Source organism: Aulostomus chinensis, chromosome 24 (assembly GCF_037954235.1).
Source record: "Aulostomus chinensis isolate RoL2024-O1b breed Wild chromosome 24, RoL_Achi_v1.0, whole genome shotgun sequence".
Classification (NCBI taxonomy): domain Eukaryota; kingdom Metazoa; phylum Chordata; class Actinopteri; order Syngnathiformes; family Aulostomidae; genus Aulostomus; species Aulostomus chinensis.
In genome coordinates this window covers 8,146,513-8,173,537 of record NC_141343.1, presented here as the reverse complement: position 1 = coordinate 8,173,537, position 27,025 = coordinate 8,146,513, and the positions used below count along the sequence as shown (strand labels likewise).

At 41.4% G+C, this 27,025-nt stretch overlaps 1 long non-coding RNA gene across 1 annotated transcript in view; it reads left to right on the top strand.

Annotated features, from left to right (window-relative positions):
- The window catches only part of LOC147238627 (uncharacterized), an 80,935-nt gene that overhangs the window by 15,768 nt on the left and 38,142 nt on the right, over positions 1 to 27,025 (top strand). Inside the window, exon 2 of the long non-coding RNA XR_015111907.1 lies at positions 4,989 to 5,104. This is a non-coding gene — a long non-coding RNA (uncharacterized LOC147238627). The remainder of the gene's footprint in view (positions 1 to 4,988; positions 5,105 to 27,025) is intronic.

The following is a 27,025-nucleotide window of genomic DNA, read 5'->3' as shown; positions in this document are numbered from 1 at the left end:
CTAAAAACACTCCTATGTGAAGCCCATTGGGAGTCCAAACTACTCACTAGCTGAGACGAGGCTCACCATCTTCCATCAGCGATGTATAACTGACGGTAACACTCTGAATGACTCTGTCTTTCACACATTTACAGCCATCCATATATGTAAATAGCAGCACCGACCTGCCAGATTACACTTTCAAGTGTTCCAACCTCTCACAGCTCACTCAGCCCCTCCCCTCTCACCCCATCCCCCGCACGTCAGCTCGTTCAACAGCGATCCATTGGGCTTCCCGTTGACTGGGCTCCTTTTAAACGCTCACAAGTTTCACATCATAGGCAGCAAAAAAAAACAACAACAAAAAAAAGAGGCACAGTCATCAGTTTTCAGTCTTTTCAAGTGCAAAGCGGAATACCTCGAGGCTCTCACCTGGTGAGATGGCCTGTGTGAGACATTTGTCCTCAATCTTCACCTTTTATGTTGGTCCAAGATGTCTATGTAGGCTGCATCACGCTGATAGCAAAAATAGAACCTAGAAAAACCCCAGAAACTCTTTCATTTGAGGCTGGATGGATGGAGGTGAGACCAAAGTCAGCAGATAATTACACCTTTTGGGGTAAACAAACACAGCACTCGACTGTTTCTGAGCAATGGCCGCTCCCTGGTACGCTGCATCACTTAACAGTAGATAAATGATAATGAAGCAGCCATAATCAAGAAGAGTGTGTGAGATTTGCATGGTCCCTGGAGGACCCTTACCTCTGAGTGTGTAGAAGCAAATGCTCATTGTTACTCCTTAGTCGGCACGTCCATATTAATGAGGGAAAGAATATAGGGTGAAATACCAATTGGTGATTTGAAGTCATTTTTATTATTAAATTGTGACATTTTCTAATAATTTCTCAGATAATTTGTTGCTTTCATTAGGTAATCAACGGGTAAATAAGTGGCAACATTTAATTGGAAAAAGCTATCGGTAGTTTTCAGAGCATTTGAAACTGAAAAGAGCAAACAAATGAAGCTTTTGCTATTTTGTGATGATGAAAAAAAAGGTGGTACGACTCCGAAATATATTAAATTAAGATCATTGATTAATTGATTGAAAGTTTAGTTCAAACATGTAAAGACCAAACAAACTATATTTCAAATAAATAGAGTCCCCCTGTAATGATTCCAAACGAATAAACTCACAAAATTACCTCGACTTGCTTTCTCAAGTTCCGCCATTTATGATTCAATTGTGACACTGACTTTTTAGAAATGGTCACGGGAATTGCTCTCATCAATATATTGACTTCTTTTTTCCCTCCACATAATTAGCATTAATTCATGTACACATATAAATATATTCCTGTATTAGTTTTTTCCTATAATTATACATATATAAGGTATATAGACAAGCTACTTGTCTTAAAAATGGATAATGAAGTCTTGATGGGTGTACAATCTCAGGTGTGGTGCACCTGAAACGACATCAGACAACAGAAGTTAATTGTTCGCGTGGGATTATAAACTGCCAATATGACACTTTTTGTGGGGGGGGGGTTCATGACAGATGTCATGATAAATCGCTGCGACTTCCGTTAGTTGTTTCCGTGTTTGAGTTTGAACAGTGGAAAGAATAGCAGCTTGTGTTTTGTTAATAAAGGCGCGAAGCCTATAATGAGATGGCTGTGACCTTTCGAAATACACTGAGGAATGCGTTCATGTTTGACAGGAGACTTTTGACAGTAAATCAACAAAACCACCGAATGTTTTCCCTACAAACTATTCACTGCAAAATAGGATAAACGATTAAAATGTCCATTGTGGACACGCTTGAAAAAAGTCAAGTAATTTTGCTTCAAGCGTAATTCGCATTTATGCAACCGGAAGCTTGAAGGAAAACCAGGCTGAGGCCGTTTCATAGCTGACCTCTCCCACCAGCTTCTTGGTATGGATGGAGATGGTCATAAATGAGCTCTATGACCACACCCTCCCGTGATGTCACAGGTTCCCGTGCACGCTTGAATGTCACTGCAGCGAAAGAGGCGTCAGAGCCACGACAAAAATGGTGAAAACACGTGGCTCCTGCATTCTATTTGCAGGAGAAATCCCTTATCAAAAGATGTACATGCATAGTTGAAGTCAGGCCATTTTGTTGGCCAAATGTTGGTGCCCCAGTATACATGAGCGAGATTGAATGGATTTATTTGTGACGGTCTGTCCACCTCCAAAACAGTAGGTGGCGGTACGCCCGTTTACAGCTGGTTACATTCAGACTTTTTCTGCTTCACCTTCTTTTGATGTCACCACACAAGTTTGTCTGATGCATCTCTGTCCAATGGCTTCAGTTTCAAGACTATTTTACCTCTGTTTTAGCGAAGAGACTTGAGACGTGTATGACAGAGGACTAATTGGCGAGGACCAATCAGGCTTTATCAAAGGACAGCAAACGCAAGACAATGTAAGGAGGACTCTGCACATCATTAATGAAGTTCAAAAAAGGGGAGAAAGTGCGTTGCTTCTTAGCCGAGTCGCCGAGAGAGCCTTCGACAGCGGCGGCTGGACATTTTTGTGTCTGTGTCTCCAAAAAAAAAAAAATTTGCCTTTAATACAGATTCAGTAAATGTTATCAAAACGCTCTATCAGGACCCAAAGACTAGAATAAAAATAAATGGTCATCCTACCAACTGGTTCAAACTGGAGATCAACCAGACGGGGATGCTGCTTCTCTCTTCGCGATTTTCATCGAGACCTGAGCTCAAGCGATACGAGAGCATGAGAGTATGGCAGGGGAAGAGATGAGAGGCACAGAACGCAACAGTGGACTCTTCGCGGATGACGTTTTGATAACCTAAAACCTCCAGATGTGTGTCTTCCCAAACTTATGAAAAAGGCTGGACTTTTTTTAATCACCTGTCAGGCTATGAACTGAATGCGTCCAAAACACAGGTTGTACCCATATATTATACCCTACTCAGAAACACTCGACAAGCATTTAAATCCAAATGGAGTGCAAAAACAATAAAAAATATCAAGGAGTGATGATCATTAAAGATGGGACAAAACTGTACGAAATTAACAACAGAGTTCTAAAGCAGGAAATCCAGAAAGACCTGGAAAGGCGGTCGGTACTGATATTAGACTTCAGGTCCGGAATAGAAATCAGAAAGATGAATGGGTCACCTAGAATTTTATATTTGTTTCGATCATTACTGGCGGAAATTCCCAAATCACAAATTACGGAGTGGGATAAAAGATTTCGTGCTTTAAGAAGCCAAGGATAAAGTCCACAACACTCCAGATCCCCAAAGACAAAGGCGGTTTGGCATTGCCTCATCTCCTAGAATATAACTGTGCGGCACAAATTCGACCCCTGGTGTGCTGGTGTGATTCTCTGTATACCGCAAGGTGGAAAGATATTGAATTGAAAACAGAGGGACGCCATGTTCAGAGTATGACAGCAGACAGGGACATGTTTAAGAAACATGAGAAAATGCTTGATCCAACCATCAGATCCACAGGTGAAATCTGGTTTACTGTGGTAAACAGGAAACACAATTTGGAGAGGGAAATCACAATCTTGAGTTGGATAGCCTATGATTCCAAATTTCAACCAGGGGTAACAGATAGGAACTTCAAACAACGGATAAATAAGGGCATGGCAGCAAAATGCACAATAATTGATGGGGGCAAAATGAAAAGCTTTCCAAATTTGAAGAGAGAATGTGGCCTTGAGGACTACAATCGGTTTAGGTACTTCCAAGTCAGAGATTTCTTTGAGAAAGAATTAAACCAGATTTTCCCCAGGAGTTGAATACAGAGACTGTGACAATGTGTAAAGCATAGAAATACCCCATCTGGAGAGTGAGCTCTGTATTGTACCAGGGTCTAGAAAAGAAGTTAGGAACCTCTACACGGTCCACGAGAGAGGGATGGACAAAAGAAAGTAGAATACCACTGATTTAAGAAGACTGGTTGAACATTTGCGGTGTGCGGCGAGCCACTACCAGGTCCAGGATGTGGAGGGAATTCTGCTGGGGAAAAAATATCACCAGGTTCTTTATTATTCCTAAAACAAAAAAAAACAAATTCCCATCAACCCCACGACCATGCTGGAGAGGGTGTGGAGAGCAGATCGTAGGTCACACTCATGTATTCTGGGAACGTACTGAAATGAAAAAGTATTGGAATGATGTACGCTGGGGTATGAGGTACCGGTGTCACGTGAGCCTCTATTGTTGCATCTGAAATGCCATTCTAAACACTACATACTCAAAAAGTGTCCTTCAGTTCGGCTCACCTTTGAGTGAATCTCAAAAGTACGCATCAGTTCGAACGCACTGCTCGGACTGCACACGACACTTCCTGCTTCCGAGTTGTTACCGTGGCGACTCCTCCTGTCGCAGCAGCAGCAGCAGCAGCAGCAGCAGCGCATCGCTCCTCACCCTAGCTAACTCGCTCGTAATCTTTGCCAATATATCGAACTTACCCACACAATACGGTGACAAATGGTGAACTCATGTGGTGAATATGTTATGGAAACCAAAGCCAAATGACACCTAATTAATCACATTTGAATTGTAGCGTTCTTGTTGTGCTGCTGCTGCTTAGCTCCTCCATTTTATTGTCGTCATAGTCATCGGACCGACGCCTGCGCAACGCTTACCAAACACCGCCGCTTCGCACTGCGGGAAATTGACGCTTGGCTCGTGTCCATCAATCCATACCGAGAAATTTCTCCGGAACAAGTATGGATAGCGCATGCTATTGAGTACATACGAATGTTTCAGACGCACGAAAAAAAATCTCACATCCTGTTTTGCAGACTCAACAGGACGGAAGTATGGAATTTCGGGCACAGCTCATACCTGTGTAGAGATGTAGACGGTGCATTAAGAATATGGAACCACTGACACTGTGTTTTTTTTTTCTATGTTTGAAATTCATAAAATGTGAGTTATAATTTTTTTTTTTTTACACTTTTTAAAATCTATTTGCCCCCCCCCCATTTCTCTCCCCAGTCCACTTCTCAAGGCACTGCAGTGGGTCATACGGAACATGCTGAGAATGCCAGTCCCAACAGGTTCTGACAGAACACGCCTGAACAAATTCATCCCAGACAACATTATCTAGATATGTAAGTACAATTTTAGTACAATTTCAGTCGGTCTGACATGTTTGTATATTTTAAGCTCCAGTTATGGTTGATTCAGTGCAAACGAAACAAGTCGAGTCAGTCTTTCTCTCGGTTAAATCCGTTCGTATCTGCTGCTTATTTTACCCGCCGCTGTGGTTTGTAGGTTGAACAAACACCTCTCGCGTTCATCCAGTGGCAGGTGCTAATTTCCAACCCTGTTCTGGATGATGCATTTGTGATTGCAGCCTCTCGGTGCCGTGTGAAGTCCTTTCCATCACCGCCTGACACGATGAAAAGATTTAGATTAACTTTACCTCGCAAACTCAGTCCATTTATGCCCCCGCGGTCATCTGCAGACTCGTTTGTGTGAAGCAGCGGCGTCTTTGAAAACAACGGGATAATGGAAGAAGTGTGAAAAATGTTTCCAGAGTTTGCACATTTTGTTAAGCCACCATTTAAAGTCGTGTCAATACCTGCAGCATGTATCGATTTGAGTCTTCTTGAGGGCCCGAAGCTTTAGTGCGACTTGATAGATTATGTAGATTCACTTTGCAGTGTTTTGGATGAGCTGTCGACACCATGATAGAAGTCCATGACAGCGCTTCAATCCATTTATGTGACTGGAGTTATACATTTTAAAGCAGGCGTCTGGGCCGTAGGGAAGCTGCAAATAAATTGCGCTTTAAGAGAAATGGCTGGAATCTGGCACTGTACCTCCACAGTCCACTTCACTCTAGATAATGCTTAAATCTATGGCCATAAAGCAAAATATTCCTTCTGAAACATAAATCTTTGAAAGTTACTGGGAATACTTTCTCAGTTTCCCGTAGGTAACACAGGTATTGATGCTTCTTTGAGTGGGAAAACAGGATTAGGGAGTAAATTGCACTGTCACTTTGTGATGGGTACTGAGGCTGTCCCCCCTCCCTTGACTAGCGCTACACAGACTGACTTAAACACAGATGACAAGGTGTTGCTATGGAGACCTTAGCGAGGAACCTGCAGCAAGCCTATCCATGGACAGTTTATGCAAACACATAGACGAGTGTATCTATAGCACTGTTTTGTGGAAAACAAGGCATTCAGGTTAAACACCGTCTCAGCATCACGCCATGTGTGTTAAGTCAAACAAAGAATCAACATGGAAAAAAATGTTTGTCGTGCTTATTAAATAAACACTGACACGCTGGAATTATTCACCGACAACCAGGCCACCTGGGCCATTGAATCACCACGACAGACAAAATGTGAGGGCAGTTAAATTTCTGTTTGTGTATCTGAATCATGTGGCGTGATTTTTAACTCTGAATCGGTCACTGTATCACTACTTTGCCCAACTCTTCCGGAATTTGCCTGCTGGATGTTGGGATGGTTTTCTGGTTCAAATACTTGGTTTGTTTTTTCTGCAGTTGGAGCAGTTCCTGGTAAAAGTGAACTGTTGTGACTTTCTTTTAATCAGATTTTAGGTTGTCCACTTTGTGTTTTTCGAATGCCTCTGTGACAGTGACCGCTGTGGGACAAAAACATTAAATCCCCTTCTCTGTTAAAGCAATGCTTCACCCAAAAAGTGTATTTTACCTTTGAAGTCGTCTCCAATTGGTGTCTCCTGCTCAGACATTTTTTTTTTTTTTTTTTTTTTTACTGCCTTTGTGACGACAGAATCCAGAAAGAACCAGCCACTTTTGCTTAGCTTGAAGCTAACAGCTTATCCTGGTAACACATTTCAAACAAGAAATGTCCGTTTCAATACTCTCAAGGGCATCATTCCTAGGAACTGCAGGTTCGGCGCTCATTCATGGTAGCCCCAAGTGTGGTAACCAGCTGCCGCATTCGGTCGAACGAAGCTGCCGGTGAATGTTCACCAATTTTTGTGGATTACTGAGCAGGTGGCTGAATAAATATGGATTATCCCAGATGATGTGCTTGTGATTTTGTAAACAGATGTTGGTTTTTTTTGGACAGGGTTGCTGTTGCTGTTGTTCAGAGAATCAGTCGCCATGAGCGAAAAGCTAAATATACATGGCTGACTCTCTCTGCATTCTGGAGTCACAGAAAAAGTAAGGCAGCAAAGAAAAAACATCTTTGTGAGTCGTTGGTGAACGCTTGCAGTCCTATTGGTTTCACCCGGGTTATAAAGAAGCCTTTTTCTGGCATTTCCTCTGTAAATGTGACTTGTGTAGGAAGCATGCATTGTGCCCCTACATAGTAAAGAAAGAGCGATCGAGCAGGTGGGAATGCCATGGGCCCTTGAAATCCAAACGACTTTCATGGAATGCACACAAAAACCACCCCGCCCGAAAGAAGAGCATACAGTCAATGTGTTAAATGGACAATCGGCGAACACGAGTGGCTGCTAAACAGAGCGCAGCGAGAACGCCATCAGTGTGAGTGTAGTCTTTTCTCTCTCGGTTCCCAAGGGACGTGGTGCTCGTATCGGAAAAACATGCACATCTACTGTTAAAAAAAAATAAATTACAAAGTTGTAAAATATCCACAATGTCAAGCTGAAAACGATGCATTTTTTTTTCATGTCAACAAACCGTTGCTGTTGTTTGCTGTTGCAAAGCTCGATGGGCTGACCTCGCCGTTTTGGTCTCCTCTGTGGTCTGGATGGGCTTTGATTAATTGGGACGTGCTCTTGCTGCCCTGCTGGTGCTGCCTTTGTTGGGCTCCCTACCATTTTGGAAATGATCTAAAACTAAACCTTGACGTAAGGTCTTTGTCCCTCCAGAAAAATCCCGATTCTGCAAATGCAAAAATAAATGCAAAATCAGCCAAACTCCAAGGAACACGCTGCAACTTGCGGATTCTCAAAATCCCTGCACTTTTAGAGCAAAAAGTCATTATTTCACTGTTAAAAGTTGGAAAACGTTGCAATATTTTTTTTGGTCAATGAGGGAGCTACCATTTTCTTCAAGCGACGTGTATTCCACGCTGCTACGTGACATATCACCTCCTGGGCTCAATCATTTGAAAACGAACTTGCCTCATTAAAAACGTGAGATTTCTACAACCTTACAGTTGTATGAGGTTGCACTTTGCCTTTGGTGCATCGAATATTGTGATGAATTACATCAGTTTTAAAATAAAATCACTGTTTTTTCGGGGGGGTGGTTATTGTTTCAAAAATAAAGCATCGTCTCAGCTCTTTTTTGTACTGTAGAACAGCAAATCACAAATTTTGTCATTTCCTTCGAAAACAAAAACAAACCCCCAACTTTTGTCACAATTTTAGAGAAAAGACACAAAAAACACATAAATAACTGCTGAGTCTTTGAGCAACTGACTGGAGTGGCTTGACTTGTGACAAGTGACTTAGCTAGTGACAAAATGCATGTATGCAGTTTGTGGAAATTTAGCTCTGGGTTCTTTAGCCTGTTGGTGGCTCATCCCACCATACATCTACTGCTTCCAGGCTTGTACTTTTCCTCCATAAACTGATTCTTCACATATTAATACAGATTTTTTTTTCGCAAGGACAAAATGTTGGGACAGGCTACTTCTGGTTTCCGTTTGAGTTGCTTCGACCTATCACGTCTTAGCGGGCCTTGATTGCGCCCACCTGGCTTCTTTTGAAACAATCGGCTCACATTCGTCATCTTCCAACTCCGTGAAAATATCTCAAGTTGCTTTTTGGAGTGTTCTCCATGAGCGGTGGACGGAACAAGGAAGTCTTGGACTGGATATCCCCTGGCAACACCTGAAACCCCGAAGCACTGGCCCTTGTTCCTAGAGGCTAATTTGTCAGACACAGCTGATGGGTTCCAAAAGTTGTTCTTACCTAGCAAACAGAATGGACAAAGACCTTCACAATGCAGGTTTGTGGGCAAATCCGAGTGTTTGTTTCAAATCAGTGTTATAATTGACACAGATCTGCGCGGTTGTACGCGCTCCCCTTCTAATGTGAGACCAAGGAGCTCATGTTCTCGGTGCTGTTTGAGTGTTAGCAGCATTCAACAAAAACCGGGCCAAATCTCACCCAACCTGGTGTCGTGGTGTTGAATGGCCAAGGAAGAACCAAGGAAAGGGCGCTTTTTTTTTCTTTTTTTAATAAGTTGGGTTTCGTTGCGATTTGCCTTGGCAGACGTACCCGCTCTCCGAATGCCCTCCAAGTTTGAAAAATGTAAAAAAAAAAAAAAGTAGTCACGCATATCAATCATTCCCGACTGTGATTAAATCTGAACGTGTTCCTGTAGTTTGAGCCTTCGTGCCAGAAATCTGTGCAGTGTGTATGCTTAAGTGTTGGTTAATCTGTACTAGTCAGCCGTTAAATATTTAAAGCAGATTCTTTTTCATGGTGAGTTAGCGTTTGAAGTGAGTTCACCGCTTCAGTCGTCCTGCAGCAAGTGTCAGCCGGTGACGAGTAATCACAGCCCACATGAAAATATAGCTTCTGTCTTCATTTCTCTTTGTTGGTAAAATTGCCTAAAAATTGAATAATTCTGGGAACTATGCAAATAGGCAAAGCAAATGACCATTATGATTATGCATCATTAAAATTCAGATGAAAAAGATGGAGCTCTTATTTTGTAACATCCATCAATATGGTAATTTTAACATTTACTCCCCCTGTTCTCCATTTCTTGGTGCTGTACTTTCCACTCCCTGAGACTTGAAAGCACTGCGGCTGCTTGAAAGGACACAGGCATGGGCCACACCAAACACAACACACGTGGAAACACACACACCGCAGCAGCAAATTATTCTATTTAGCTTTTTTAGCTCCTTAACTACTTATTCTGATATTAACATTTCAAAAAATATTAATGACCAAATTATCTTTGGCATGAAGTTTCATTTAATTTGCTGGAGGCTCCCCGGTCTCCAGACGATCCCCGATGCTCAACCAAAGTATGCAAATATAGCAGAGGAGACTTTGTCATAATTAAAGACTTTTATTTAGGAAAAACAGTCTGTTCATCAGTGCAGCATCCAAAGTGGACTGAGGCAATTCAGCAGAAAAGACGAGCAGCTATCAGTTTTTAGAAGCAGTCAGGAGGGCTCTACCATTTACAACAACACATTATCATATAAGTTCATGTCAGATCAGGGGGTGGAGCCAAATATCGGGATCACACTTTTTTTTTTAGGCCAATCCGGACGTTCTAGCATCGCCAGGGCTTCCACTGACCCATTTTGGATTATTGCTGAATTTAAGCTCTGTGGCGAACCCGTGTTTATGAGACATCAGCGCGGGTTTCTTTTGTTGTTGTTGTTGATTCTGCACAAGATAACCTTAAATCCACTTCCCCACAACATAGCGCTTAACAGTCACCGACTTGAGATGAGTGTCACCACAGCCAGCTTTGCGCTCCTTTCACATTTGACGTGATATGCTGCACTCGTACAAGCTAGCAGTCTACATATGTAGGTTAGGGCGCGTCTGTGTCTTTGAAATGTAATGTTCAGTCTGTAATTCTTGCCATTATTCACTGATATTTGTAAATTCTCACCTTTTTACCAATTTTCCCACCAACTTTCTCAGCTTTAAGTCGTCCGCTACGCAAATCCTGCAAAGTCACTTGCACAAATGGTGCATGTGAGATTTGGTGAGACTGAAGATGGAATTTATTGGAAATTGGGTAAAAGATACTTTTGCTAAAAATGTTGGTGGCAAATGACAATTTATTGAAAAAGAAATGGACGCTAAGCAACTCGGGGGGCGGGGGGGGGGGGGGGGCGCTTTTGAATATTTGCGGTAGCCCTTGGCTGTCGAAACTAGCCTGTTGCTATCTGTGCTAGCCTGTGACCAGCATGCTAACTTTAACATCCAATGCTGATTTGCATTTAATATTTGAGTGATTTAATTTACTCTGGGAATTGTTTCGACATGATTTCACACAACTTATGTCATGTTATTAGAATGTTGCACAATCCACTGTTTGATAGCTAGACAGCATTTATTTTCTCCTAATCACCACCAAGCATACGTGATTTTCTTTTTCTACAAATGTAGTCATGTATGTTACGTATAGGTGTCAGTGCACAGGCGTCAAGAGGAGGGGTTTTAATTTTAAAGAGCAAAATCCGTCATTTCCATCCAAATACAATCAGTCACGAGGTGGAGGGATGCTTTGAAAATCAGGCAAAATTGTTGCAGTGCCTTCTGAAACACACGGTTAAGTTTCTTCTCTTCAGCCTGACTAAAAATAAAGCTGAATTGCAGCCAGGGAAGGTCAGTATGGATTATGGAGCACTGTGCTCCCTGTGGAAAAGAGTTGTTTGTTGTCTGTCCCAATGTCAGATCGAGAATCAAGAGGGAAAGTGCCTCTCTCAGCAGGTCCAGACTTTCTGTCAATGATAATCCGATGCAATGGCTGATCTCTGGCGGATGGAGCATGGCCAGCACGGAGGAGACAAGCTGGAGAGTCTGGATGATTCTTGTTCACTTCTCAGAAAGTGTCCCAGCTAAGATAGCAAAGTAGAGGAAAATCAATTGTTTACACAGATTGTGTGCAGGATATGGCTGTGTTTATTGAGTGTATACATAATCCGGTTAAACAACAGAAAATGAATTCAAGTGAGAGAACATGCCAAGCTTTAATTAGCCCTAAAAGCTCTGAATGAAGCGACCCAGCTGGTAAAATTACCGCTGCATGTAAATATTAATCATGCTAGGGGTGACACACACACGATGGCCCAGCCAATGAACTCCCAGCATCAACATGATGCATCTGCTTCAGCCATGAGTGCTGTTGAGTTTTTTGGGCATGTGTTGTGGAACGGGTCATTAAAACTGACCGATAATCAGGGATATCATCGAGGGGAAAAAAACCAAAAACAAACCTCCGCTGCCCTCCCCTCCAACCTCCCCTGATCCCTCCCTCATTTCTGGCTTAACCCCTTAAAAAAGATCCTCTCCAAGTTGTATAAACAGTGAATTGTGAGCCTCAAGTTGAGAAAATAGGGACGCACCGCAAGTCTGGTCTGCTCTTGGTATCTGAAATAAGAATTTTGGTGATAACCGATTTTGTTGTTGTTAATTTTGTTGTCATTTTTTTTCTCCGTTCTGTGTCAAGAACAGAAAGAACTCTTCCTGAGCGATGGCGAAGTCGTTCAGCCCTTTTCCTACACCGTCAGTGAAAGAGCCCAACTCTTACTTTGCTGCATAACCCTCTTTTACAGTATTGTTTTTCTTCTTCTTTTTAGTCCGCTTTTAAAAAAAACAACAACTACTGACTAACGAGGCAGTCCAGGAACCGTGGGGCGCAACATGAATGCAACATAATGACATGATACCGATATCTTCTCCATCTTTTGAAGGATTAAGGTGCCTGATCAGGTCGTGATGGGGGGTTGAGTTCAAGACAAATCAAGTAATACCAGGATCCAGTCGCAGACTTTGATAAGCATGTAGCCGATTCTCTATCGGCCTAGATTTGCAGAGATGGAGGGAACGCCAGCATTTGTCCTGGAACTGCAGCGTCGATATCCGTCACTTTTGTGCAGCAGCATCCAAGATCCGCTCACGCGATGTCAAACGAAGCAGCGAGGGAGGGGATGGTTCAACAAGTCAGGCCGCTCGCTCACCGTTTGGGGTTCAAGCGATGAAAAGCCGCGCCCTTCAGGAAATTTGCAGCCTTCCGTCTGGCGACAAAACTGTGTTTTGAGCGAGACATCCGGACATTTGCAGCCGTCGTTAAAAGGGCACGACTGAAATGGGATTGTTCGCCTGATACCCGGAAAAAAAAAACTACCAATAAACTACCAATATAGAAAATTAAAAATAGACCCTTTCTATGTTCCTTTTGTACGACATTTTTTACTGGTATTATGAAAAGGAAAAAGTCTGATTTGTTAAACAAATTATTTATTTTGTTGAAGATATTTAATGTCATACGTGACCATTTAAATAAATGCGTGGGAAGGCTCCCTCCTGCACCACCAAGGTTCATCCCTTTTGAAATCAACGTACACATTCTTTCCTGTATTTTAAGCGTTCTAAAAAGCTTCTTTTTTCTTTCTTAATGTCGGCATATACTGGAAAACACATACGCCGATAAGATGTATCTGCGACAGGACGATAATGGCAGATTTATCAGTGGGCCTCTAGTTGGAACCCTAACCAGATCTTAACCACAGCATTGTCACAACTGTCCTCGTACCTCGAATTTTATCTCGAAATTTGTTCAAATCTATTTGTTCAAACAAAAGGTTTGTCCGGAGTATTTCTGCTTGATTTTCTCACCGCGCGGGGGAGGGTTTTGCTAACCCGCGGTGCTCGACATACGCGGGATTATTCACGCACCATTTCGCGTCACCGTTTATCCAGTTTCATACGGACGTTTCATGAGAATATCCTGCGAAGTGCTCACTGTTCTCAAAGGCCCCTCAAAAGTCTTCAAAAACAAGGCACAAGCGTAAGCACACACAAAAACCACTTATTTATCATGAGATCGTGTCAAACTACCAGTTTCTCATTGCTGCAAAGTTGTTTTTTTTCTTTGTTTGTGCAAGAGGTTTAAACTCAGAAGTGTCACAAACAATCATATTAAACAAAGAACAGAAGCACAACACCTCAAATTCAAAGTTTTTTATGGTTAAATATTGACAGTTTTGGGGATTGATTCAGAAATTGGCCTCAGCAAGAAACAAAAAAAAATCCTTTTTCATGACAGGAGACCTTCAAGATCTCAAAACAGATTTTAGAAATTGAGCCTACAAGAAATCTTGTACTGATAACTGAAATGAAACGTTTTACCTGTCACAATATCAGGAAAACAGACTTTGCCAAATCTGAATATTTTTACATATATATACATACACACATATATATATATATGTGTGTGTGTGTGTGTGTGTGTGTGTGTGTGTGTGTGTGTGTGTGTGTGTAAAAAAAAGAAGTTATCCGGTGCAGCTGCATCTTTAGCCGTAACAGCAGTTTGGTTTTCCCAGATAAAAGCATGTTACTGTGGGTTTCCCTCACAACACGCTTGGAAATAAAACATGGAACTGGTCACACGCGGACAAATATGACCCCGATGTATCAAATGATGAGTTGCGGAGCAGATCACTAAAAAAAAAAAACAAAAAAAGACGATGGTTCAGGCAGATTTTCGCTCCGTGGAAAAGAGCCCTCGAACCACAATAGGACCCACTCTCTTTGATAAAACTGGGTTTATATTCACAGACAAAACTGCAAATCCACTGTGTTTAGGCTGAAAAATGGAGGCTCCATATAATTATGCTGAATCTGAGGAGCACAAGTGAGTCATTGAATCAATGATGGTGGCGAACACTCGTCGCTCAGCTAAATGAACACACACACACACACACACACACACACACACACACACACACACACACACTTACCCAGCAGTTCACCTCTTTCTTTTTTCTTTCTTTCTTTCTTTTTTTTTTTTTTTGAAGCTCGTTGCTCATATTTATCGCTCATGTCAAATTATTTGACTTGTCACCATGAGAAAGCATTAATGTTCCCCGGAGCTACAGACAATGACACTAAAGGTGACGCCTCCCATTTGTGCTGTGTGTGTGATTTGGACACTTAAGCAGCTCATTGCCTTGCGGTGAGAAAGAAAGAAAGAGAGAAAGAGAGAGAGAGAGAAAGGGGGGGGGCGATCGCGTCCTTGACTAATGCTAATGCGTGATTGATTGGCGCATTAAGTTGGAATCGATAAGTCTGTTAAAAATTCAACAGAATGATACTCGGTGTATTCTTTCTACTGTATAATAAATTACACCGCAGCTTTTGGGGATTTTTCTGAGAAAGAAATTGGACATTTACGGAGAAGAAAAAAAAAATCCAGTTAAGAAAGCAGGTCCTGGGCCAATTTTCCACCCTGCTCTTGTAGTGTACTTGAAGAATACGAGTGCAGTGGCGTGTTCCACCAATGAGACATGAGCTCTGTCCACATTTGTTCATTCCGTCGATCCCCAATCCTCGTTATCCAGTTTGAATCCCAGATATCTGCACCGTAGTTCCTCCTACATCGCTTTTAAAACCACTGTTGGGTTTGAAACGAATTAATATAATTTCTGTTGATGAAAACGTTGAATCAAAATGATTAACGATGCCCAGTTGAGGCGACAAAACGATCCATCGCCGTGTCCTTGGGTCTACCTTCAGGTTTTCGGTATTCGGGTAAAGGAAAATTAAAACCACAGTAAAGTTGATTAGTCGAAACGCTCCTGCTCATAGGAGGTGATTCATGTCTGGTTTGAACTTTCCGTCCCAATATAAGAAGCTCTTTGTCTCCGTGAGTTTAAAAGGAAATTACGAAAACGGCGTTTTTTTTTTTTACTCGAATCAGACGTCGCTTTAAGGGTCTTTAACTGGTTAAAAGCGTTTTATTACCATGGTGAGTAAGTATAATTGTGTATGTGGTTCATGGTATCGAAGGCGCAACACATCAAGGGAGACAAAGGTGACACAAATATTATTGTTGGAGTCCTCAAATTTTTTTTCTTTTGTTTCTTTTAACTACTGTGTAGAGTTGTCAAAATATAAGCCTTAGAAATATCGCCCGCGTGAGAACACTGTCACGATGACAGCTTTTGTCGTTTAATTACATTGCAAACGCAAAAACAAGACTTTTTTTTTGGAGGTGAAAAACCAAAACAGAAAGTACACATGGAAGGCCGTTCATACACTCTCTAGAAAACAAAAAATGGTAAATTGGTCATTAAAAGGATTATAAAGAGTGGGGCCTGGTTTTTGTCATGCGCATTATTGGAGGAGATTAGTAGGTACTAACGATGAGCTACTAATGGGACATGAGCTTACGAATAATAATGATGAAAGTAACAAGTTATTATGATTACAACAACTGTAGTAAAATATATAGACAGTGTATGTTATACAATAATACGTGTAAAGAAATAAATAAGATGGTGATTTCTGCAACTTGAGATCTTAAACTTGCTCAAGGATATCAGCTGTTACTTTAAAAAAAGATTTGTGATATTCAGTATCTTAAAGAAATACTTATAATGCTAGTAAGTCAACTCCACCGTGGTATGGTTGTAGTTTTCACCGATTCATTGTGTTTCACGACAAAAAGCTGATTTGCATATTGTAAACAAGCTGGCACATAGAGGGTTCATGTCACTTAATGAAGTATTGTTTCGATTATCAGAACTGAAACTGATGATGACAAAATAAAAAAATGGTGATTTATATTCATATGTCATATAATTTCATATTACTAATGATTTGTGAAGTGCTACTTTTTTCCTCGGGGGTTAAAGCTACAGTAAGGAGAATTTGTCTCCATCTGCTGGCAGTGAGAGTTACTACACCTGTAGCCTCCTCTGCTTATTTTTGCATCTGTAAAATGGAGGATACGTTGTTTTGAATGTCTCCCAATCCCTGCCAAATGAGCCTGCAGGGTAAAGTCAATTATCTACATTCAAATTAGCAGGGAGCTAACAGGAAGTAGCCAGCTTGGAATACCTCTTCCTGGCAGGGCAGGAATGACGTCATCAGTGACGTAAACTTGTTGTATTTCGAGATGCAGAGAGATTCACCTGGGGATGAGTTTGAGAAGCACTGTAGACGCTTGTTTCACTCATTCATTCACTTTGGTTTAATAAATTAGCATGTAAAAACAGTGAACTATATCAAGGTGATGAAGTTGGTGACGTTAACGATGATGTCATCACACTACAGGCCCATTCGAGCTGGTAATTACCCGTCCTTGATTGGATCCCAGAATAGGTCCTCGGTGACCATGTGGCGTGGCGTGGGGGGGGGGGGGGGGGGGTCAGCATTAGTTTAGCTGTCTGGTGCCCTGAGAGTGCTGCTCCGTAACATCAGTGTCACCCCATGTCATGACAGCTATGCTAACCCAACAGGACAGCCTTTACCGTATTAGCCTTGGACTCATCTGAGTATTGAAATAGTGGCGACCCCTTGACCAATGATCGTGTGTCTGATGTCACTGCGCTGTCACCCGTCCTCGAGGTAGCAGCAAGAGGAAGGGAAGTAGATGTGAAAGGACAAAAGTTGCTATTAATTATGACGAGCTGTAATTGCAGATCTTTGGTGGTGGTGGCGGAGGGGGGGGGGGGGGGTAGCGGGTGGGATGGATGTGAAGGTTTGGCCGGCCATGTTTTTGGGTTTTTTTTGGGGGGGGGGGGGTGACACAACTAACTGGGAGATTGCCACTGCTGCGACTCAGTCAGTTCACATCAAATCATATTTACCATAAATAGAGGCAGGGTCACAAGGAGGTAGGAGCTGGGACGTGAAGGCAAGGCAAGGAGAGGAAGTGTGAGCATCCGCGGAGTTTGTTTTCAGTGATCGTTGGTTTATGACGCGCGCAAAAAGAAAAAGTTGGAACCCTTGGACAGTTTCGCATTTTGTTTTTTATCCGTTTAGCTCAAAAATTGCCTCATAACAACAATACAGTTTCATTTCATCAGATTTTACAGGGTTGATTTTTGCACGCACAAAGTTAAGAAGTAGAACCTTTATATGAGGTTTCAGTATTTTTTTTTTGTGTCCATTAATCCCTTTTAAATGATGCATAATGATGATGAAAATCCAAATTTCATCGGACTGCAGTTTTATTGTTTAATGGTCATTTTACAGAAAAAAAAAAAAGTTAAGACTTGGAACTTCTAGGATGTTTCATTTTTGTTTTTTGGGGGGTCATTTTAACCCATAAAATTGATGCAGAATAATAAAAATATTCATTTATTTTAAATTTATTCCAATGAACATTTTAAAGGTTTGGGTTTCTTTTAACCAAAATGAAATTAAAAAAAAAAAGTCAAGAGATCTAAACGTCATGCAGTTTGAGTATTAATTTGATTCGGTGATCATTTTAAATGCCCGGCTTTTGCCACCATACTTATCATCGCAACATTTTAGGGACTCAGACCTTCTTGTTCCTTTCATCCCATAAAATTGCTGGGTAACAATAATCAAAATGAAAATGTCCTACAATAACATTTAAAAAAGTTATTTCAGTAATAAACTAAAGAAAGTTAAGAGTTTGAACCTTCTAGAACCTCATAAAATTGATGCATAATAACGATAAAAATCAAAAATGTATATCATTCCATTTTTAAACTTTATTGTCATGATCGTTTTTACAGGGTTGGTTTGATTGTGCACACAAAAATTGAGAATCAGAAACTTTCATTTTTCAGAAGATTCTATTATTTTGGGTCCACTTTCGCTACGAAAATGATACATCATGAATAAAAAATAGATCTTTTTAATTTTATATTTATTTTCATCATTTAAAAGGTACGTTGTTGGTTTTTTTACACAAAAAGTTTAAAATTTGATTTTTTAAAAATCTATTTTCCCATTAAATTCGCTCGTGTTGATGATTTTGAAATAAAGACAATAACTTCGAGCAAAAGCAGGCTTCTGCTGCTTAATCATACCCCCCCCCCCCCCCCCCGGGGGCTCGTTCACACCCCCAATCATCGGATTGGATTGTCATGACCACCGACTTAAAAAAGGTCTTAAGTAAAAACAAAGATGAGGTTTCCTGAGTGAGCTGATCGATGCGCCGTTGGTCTCGCATTTGCTATCAGATTCATTAGTAAATCTTTGATTGGGGGTGGGGTTGGGGGGGGGGGGTCGCGCTTGCCATGGGCCTTCCTGTCCTTCCCCGTTCCTGGCGGACACACATCAGTGACAGGGTGATGAGAGCCAGGCACGACTGGCCTTTCCTCTACGTCTTTGTGACCTTTTTAAAATTTGAAAATAGTGCTTTGGGTTTTTATTGGACCTGCGGTGTTGAGAAAATGAGCCGCTTACAAAGACCATTTTATCTAGACATGTATATGTATACTTACATAAATATATATATATATACATATACATATATATACAGTGTATAAAAACTTAGAAAATAAAGAAAGGTACCCTCATTGATCGAATAAAACGGTCTGAAAAAAAAGGTCTGGCTAAACACGGCCTCAAGTTTGATTCGACCCTGTGAACTGCGGCTGTAAACAGCCCATCACGACCTTATCTCAATGCTGATGTTCCATTTGAGTGATGGAAACCATGCTTCCCCTGGCGGCTCACTTAAATACACTTGCCCTTTCAGCCCCACTTACCTAATAGCTGTCGGCACATTGATCAAACCCCCGCGCTGTCTGTCACCTCCCGTGTGCCAACCTCCAGCACTGATGAGCTCGGACAGACAAGCGTTTCACACGAGGCCTTTGCCTGGCGAGGTATTACCGGGATCCGTGACCTTTTTACGAGTTTTGGACCATAATTTATCGGAGATTAGCTGAGTCGGACATGTAAATTATCCCGTGGAAAGGGCAGTGGAATCAATTCTTCTTTAGTTTTAGATATTACTGTATCTTCTGGGAGCAGAACAATTATAAAGACTTTAAAAACAAAATAGGGAGATAAGCAAAAGCCGCGATGGAAGACGTGACCTTTTTAGTTTGAAATATGAAGTGCTGCGCTTAGAATTGGTCATTAGCTGGGATTGTTTGGATGCCTCGGCACATTCCTCCCGTTCTCCATTTCACTACCTCCAGCTGAATATGCATCAGCTTCATGTCTTACATGTGTTGCCCTTCCTGCATCGTGTCAACTCCATAATAATATACGTGTTGACCTTTGCCACAAAGATGTCCTTTCCAAAAGGTGCCATTTACATCCATAATCACGCCGCTTTTCCTCTGGTGAGGCCGTGCACTTTTAAATCCTCCTTACATTGATGTGCTCTCCCTCCACGGAACAATACTTTTTAAAACCAATTAAGGCGGCCCCTCCCTCCTCCCTCCAAAAAAAAAAAAGAATGAAAAAAAAAGGCCATTGACAAGTAGCCAATGCAATTTCCATAACAGAAGCTTTGGCTTCCAAAAATAAAAGATACCATCTTGGAGTTACTTTCAATTTACCTGTTTGTGAAATCACATCAAGCCCCTCAGAAGATTCAAGTCAGCAAAATTTGAGCTTTAATCCACCCCCACACACACACACACACACACACACACACACCCAATGTGTAACAATGCCATCACTACACTTCATGTGTATTACTCCGCCCGTTGTATTTCTCAAGGACAATTACTAGTTTTCCAATCTCTCCCCGGCATCTGAGAACACTGTGACCCCCATATTAAAGCAACGCAGTGAATCAGCTTTATTGGATTACCTCCCAACCTTGACCCGAGGAGGAGGGGGAGGGGGAGGGGGAGGAGGAGGGGGAGACCATCTCAATGTGGGAACTCATCTCCCCATTAAACTGCCTCAACCTGACTGGTTGCTCCTGTAATGTATGAGATCCATGGCACTCTCTCAGGGTTGTTTATGTTGACCTCCGATGGGGCTAAGTTGAGATAAGGAGGGTGGAGGAAAAAAAAAAAAAAACGAAATGAGAGGACAGAGAAGCGGACAGACATAAAACCACAGAGGAAGATTTGACCAGTCACAGGCTAATTCTCCACATCTTGAAGCTTTGTGGATTTAGTTTTTTTTTCTTTTCTTCTGGTGGGTATAAAATGAGACGTATAAGAATATTGCATCAAAAAAATATGAGAAAATCGATGAGTTCGTGCATCACAGGATAAATATTAAAGCTGGGTGACGAAGAGGAAGGGAAAAGCGATGCAAAACATGTTACTCTTCAAATTCAAACTAATTTTAACCATTTAAGCCTCTAAAATATTCAAAACAAACAGAAACAAATCGATAACGGGAGAGACAAGTTGAGACGTAAAGTAGATAACACCATCAAAGGAATAATCAGGAGCTCTGTGTGTGCAGCGCCTTTGGCACAGAAATTGTAGCCGAAAGTGCTTTAAAAAAAAAAAAGTTGGAAAAAAAAACCCATAATATCATGTAAACGGAGAATATTTAAAAGAGAATGCAACCGGGATGCATGTCATAAGATGAGTAATTGGACGAGAATCACAGTAAAGAAAACAAGACGTTTAAAAAGATGCGGCTTTATCAAGCGTGGCAGGTTGGTTTGCCTCCCTCTTGCAGGGTCAGACGTGTTGCCTTTGTCCCTAAAGGTCATTGTTGTGTGTTTTTGTTTTTTTTTATTCCCCACTGCTCTTGTGCACATGACTTGATATCTGATTTTCATGCAGAACATGACAAAAAAGTTAAAAAAATTCTGTTTATTCGAACGCTCCCGCTTCTGAGCGATGTGACCGAGAGGCAGTCGAATTGTTACGGTGATTATTGATTTTTTTTTTTTTTTTTTTTTGCCTTTGTGCTGAAAATTTTCAGCCATTTGGCAATTAATTCATATTTGTCAATATTCCATCGATGAAAATGAGTTCATCTAATAATTACATTTTGTTAGCGCTGAAAAACACGCCAGAACAGGGGAATTTTGAACGAGTACCATTTGGAAAAGCCCATTGTTTATTGCAGCTTTATCATGAATAACAATGAGTAAAAAGAAAGACTCTTGACTTGCAATATATATATGTGTATATATATATATATATATATATATATATATTTTTTTTTTTTTTTTTAAGACTTTCTCACTAGTATGTCATTGCTCGGACCAGCAGCTAGCATCATTGAAGAGGTCAAGTTGTACTCTTTCACTTGGTGTGAGCTCCAACTCACGATTGCCGAGGAAGTTCAACTCAGAAGAGTGGAGATGAATCTGGATGCACGTTCGGCCCGTAGGGCTTCAAGAGTAAAGCTGACTTTAAAAGACAAGAACAAAGAAAAGAGATTAAAGATCAAAGATTAGGAAGAAAGCGCACGTGTAGTCTCTTACAAAGCCACAGAAAACGGTGTGCGGAACCCGTATTTAAAGGGATGGTTTTTAATTTTTCATGTAAAATGTCTCGACCCCCTCATACCAACACCAATCATTAGAAAGATCCTTGCCCCCTTTTGGTTTCTCGTGTGAAAAATTTAGTTGCTATGTTCAGAATACAAATTTCGGAGTTTAAAGAGCTGACAGTTTTAGCTTGTGCTACAGGTGGGAACTATTGAGACTTGCTTCTGATCCTGGGAACGCTGTCCCAAGGGGTCCGGATGCTTCACGACATACAAGCCATTTCAAGACAAGTATGTAGATCTGACACCAGGTTGTGCTTTATAGACCAGTAACTGGATTTTAACATTTATCATGTGACTCACAGGAAGTGGGTGCAGTGGTTTAAGGACCAGTGTAATCTGCACCACTTTCTCCGTCTTTGTGAGGACTCTCTGGATGAGCTGCAGCTGTCTTATTGATTTTTTTTTTTTTTTTTTTTTTTTTTTTTACTCAGGCTCATGAAGACACTCTTATGAGCCTCTCAGTGGCTGAAAATACTTTCTTTTTTTTATTGTGTTTCTTTAAGCGTCTCAAATCTGCAAGCGGCAATTAAGCATAAGAACCCAAGGGGGCAGCATTCCGGGATGCAAAGATAATTTTGCAAATGGAGCGTTGGACTTATCTGTTGTTTCAAGTGTTTGTTGCAAACATTCGGGCATCTGAAATGAACTGATATTGGCTAAAATATCAGCCGCTGTAATTTTTTTTATTTTTGGGGGGGGGGACGTCTGAGGTTTTACGTACGTTGTTTTGTTTTGATTCAAGAAAAATCCAGCCATGTTGATGAGAAAGTGTTAAAGCCGCACTGTAGTGTAACTTTGAAAAGGTATGTATGTGACAGTTCGAGTGAAAAAACCAAAACAAATTGTCATGAACTGTCATTAAATATCAGGATTCAAACCTGCCTTTGCTTCTCTGTGGTCACCGGTGCCCTTTAGAAAACCTACTACATGTTGCATTGCCCGACTGCCGAATGAACGGACGCCAGTAGACGTTATCACAAACATTTCAACCTTTTTGAAGTATCAAAAGCTTTCCCTAAACATGTCTGAACATGCAGCTGAATTATTAAGCCTGCCAGGACCCTCGCTGATGTCCTTGATGAAATGTGATATCCATGTAATCAATCCAGAATGGATGTCTCCCAACACTCCTTGCATTATAATCTCTATAGATATAAAAGCAGGGTGACAGAGACATCAGGATAATAGGAGAGATGAATGAGCAGCATATGAAATTTTACATACTTTGTCCCTTTCAGACATTTGCTTTGTGATAAAAGTTGCCCCTATCAGTGGTAGCTGCAGTGATCATTTTAAATCAGTCTATTGGTTAAACAATATAAAGCACTTTAAACATAGTCTCTTGCATGGTGTGTTGTGGAAAACAACATTCAGTCAAATTGGGCCCCTCCTCCCGAACTAAACGGCACGTACGCCCACCCCTGACAACATAAACACACCCAACCAGACTTGCAATCACCTGCAATCCAACCGCCAGTCGTCACATGCTCAGCCCTGGCAAGGAAATGCTAAACATCACCTGCAACAAGCTAAATGCCAGTTAAGCCAAGCTAAGTGCTTGCTAGGACAAGCTAAATGCCAGCTATGAGAAGCTAAACACCAGTTGGCAAAAACCAGCTAGGATAAGCTAAATGCCAGCTAGGACAAACTAAATACCAGCTAGAACAAGCTAAATGCCAACGAGGACAAACTAAATACAAGCCAGAGCAAGCTAAATGCCAGCTAGGAGAAGCTAACTGCCGCCTAGGCAAACTAATTGCCAGTTAGTGCATGCTAAATGTCATTTAAGACAATCTAAATGCCAGCTAGGACAAGTTAACTGCCGAATAAGACAAGCTAAACACTGGCTATGACACCTGAACGCCAGCTAGCACATGCTAAATGCAAACTAGGATAAGTTAACTACTGGCTAGGACAAGCTTAACACCAGCTAGGATGAGCTAACCGCTGGCTTGTACAAGCAAACCACCAGTGTTTGTCACATACCTGTCTATCAGAAAGAAGGCCAAATCCACATCAGTCTTCATCCCCAGTCTCTCCTTCAGTGCTTGGAAGCGGGAGAACGCCAAACTGACATTCACTCACATTCTGGAACGAGCTTTATCAGTTTGCCGCCAGCAGTAGGGCCGTATTTCCTTATCTGCACTGCTCCGTGCGCATCTGCCATTTTCTCAGGAATGAATTTCATCTCGCACAGTGTTTTATCCACGCCCAGCCTCCCAGTCAGTCAAAGTCACCACCACACATGTCTTGAAGTCCAGAAGTGACGATTGAGCCAGATACATTTTTATGAGTCTTTCTTTTTTCAGGACCATGCTGCAGACTCTACATTTAAGGCGGCATTTGTGCAGATCAAGCTTGTGGTGTTAAAAGCTTAAACAGCAATGACAACAACAACAAAAAAAAGCATGTCCCCAATTAAAGAATAAATTGAGATTAATGTCCTGGTTCTCTATGTCCATCATGTTCAGAACGTTCCAATTACAAATGAGCACACAAACATTTAGCTTATCTCTCGACAGAAAACATATTTTGTAGTAATCATTTCAAAAACCGGTCGGGGCATTTCGTTCTGCATCTAACACAAAATCAGAAAAAGAAGGAAAATCATATCAAAACAACGGGGGAGCAGTGTAACAGACTTCCGAGGCGGCAGCAATGGGCTGCCTCATCCACCGTCTAGGGCTCTTCAATTGAGTCTCTCTAGTCATGTAAGGTGCGTGGGCGAGTGAATGCTCCGGTTTCTATGTCTTTGCCGGCCTGTCGGTTTCATCAGCGGGTGCACCGCTCTGTTACTAGACGTCCTCCTCCAGAGAAGACACCTGCTGTTTTCATCTTGAAATCTCATGTCGGCCTGTGATCAATCACTGGCTGTCAAGAAAAAGCAATATTGATCTATAGCAGGAGTGTTTTGGCTGCTGGTTGCACCCAAGCTTACAGTACTGTTTGCATGTGGATTTCCTGTATCATAAAAATGGCAACAACAACAACAAAAAATAAAAAAAATCAGGATTGTCAGGTCAGAGAATCAAAAGCAGCTTTCATTGAAGAACACACTTCCTTAAAAACTCCAGAGTAAAGATAGAAAGAGTTGGATTTTTGGCAACAGCAGGCTTGAAGTGCCACAGGAAAGAAAAAGAAAGGAAGCAAGCCCCCTAAAGTGGGTGACCTCCCAAGCTAATGGTGCTGTCAGCGGCTAATCACGCTGTCAGCTACCATTACAGTTAAGGCGTCCATCTTGTGTCTGCATTTGTCTTTAGTCTGTTACCTTTGAGAAAACTTTACATTAGAATGCAGCTCTCCTTTGATAGGCTCTTATTTTCAGCCAGCTGATATTCAATTTTTAGGTCTTAAATTATTATTATTATAAATAAATTAGCTCCTGTGGGGAAATTTGTCCTGACCCTGACCCGTGTAGGAGCCACAATCCAGTGCCTGGGGAGCAGCTCTATTTCTGAGGCCGGCTTCTTAGTGAAGGGTAAAGACCTTACATGCATTTCCTAAGGTTGAGAGAAACCAGACATGAGGAGGGTGTGCAAAAGACCCGATTGTTGAGGTGACAGCGCAGAGCAAGGCACTGCGCGCCGTACCGTACATGCATATTCATGAGCGCAAGAAGGATGTAGTAACAGTCTCCTGTGGGCGGTTACGGTGCCATCGCAGTTGACATTTTCATCAGTGATTTGTGTACATGCATGTGGAAGAGTGAGAAATGAAGTGAGAGGGCTAATATGCATGTAATGATTTTTGCAGCCGGCTAAACTGGCTTGTTTTTTCAATTGATGGATGGCTTGTCGAGTCAATGAAATATTATAAGATAGTGAAGAATACAGAAACAAATGTTCTTGGTGTTGAGGTATCAAGGAACTTTCATCGATTGCTTGAGTTTACATATGCATTAGAATTGATTGGTTTAAATAGATGGAAAACTAGATGTCATGGCATTAATATATGTCGATATTTTAACCAAAAATAGACCGCCACATGTCTCATTTCATGTTAGCTTTACTCTGTTTTAGCGTCGATGACTTTAGCATGCTAGTACACTTAACTAAAAGGGTCAGTCATACATTGGAAATTCCATACAACTAAATTTTTACATGCTAAGACACTGTATGTTCAAAATGGGAGTATGAAACCAATGATATGTAGTACTTTTGCAGTAGTTATGATGAAAGGTACATACAACGATGGACAAGCAGCTTTGACACAACTGCAGTAATTATCAAATTGTTAGATTCTTGTTCTCATGGTTGTTATTGGATATTTATCAGATTATGATTCAATAAAGAGTATGTAGTCCTTATTATGAGTTTTAGGTAACTGTGATGCTATCAACTCACAGTTTTAACTGCAGTGCTAACACGCTAGCATGTCAGCGTTAGCATTTTTCTCAGATCGCTGCCGTGCCTCACAGAACTGCGAGCATAGCCGTCGCTAAATGACTCACTTATGTACACGCTGATGAAGTTTTATGTGAAACACGTTGAACATTTACGAATCATTTCAACATAGCGTGACCTTGAGAGATGTGAGCACGTTTGTGTAATTAATTAACGCACATCATTTTACGCACATGCAGTTAATAAAAACGGCACAAAATGTCTCAAGGAATCTTTTCCCTTGAATCCGTTGAATTCTTGAAGTAACTGAGTGAACTGAACTCTCTGCCTCTGCCTCTAGATAGATGTTTCCCTCTTATGTTCTCTACAGTAATCAGAGCATCGGAAACATTCTGTTTCCTCAATTAGTGAAATCAGATCAAGCGAAGCCCCCCTCTTTTTTTTTTTCCTTTTTTTTTTAAAGAGAGAGAGAGACTGTGCGTCAGAATTGTCTGCCCCTTGTATACTACATCAAAGAAGCTTGTAAATAGATTTCCTCCCCGAATCATGCAAATCAAACATGGCGGTTGTTGTTCGTCAGCTGATGTGTGTATGCTCTTATTAATCTCTGTAATTTCAACAGACACGAGTGGGGTTGCTATCGTTTTTGTGTCACAGGCTGAGCACTGGAAAATTGGCTTATTGGTTATGGTTGAATTATTCATTTAAACCTGCAGGATTGCTGCTTGGCTATGTGGTCCATGTCAATGACTGTCTGGGGGTTGACGGGCCCAGTGCTGGGGAACGTTAAGATGACGGCGGTGAGTGGAAATGATC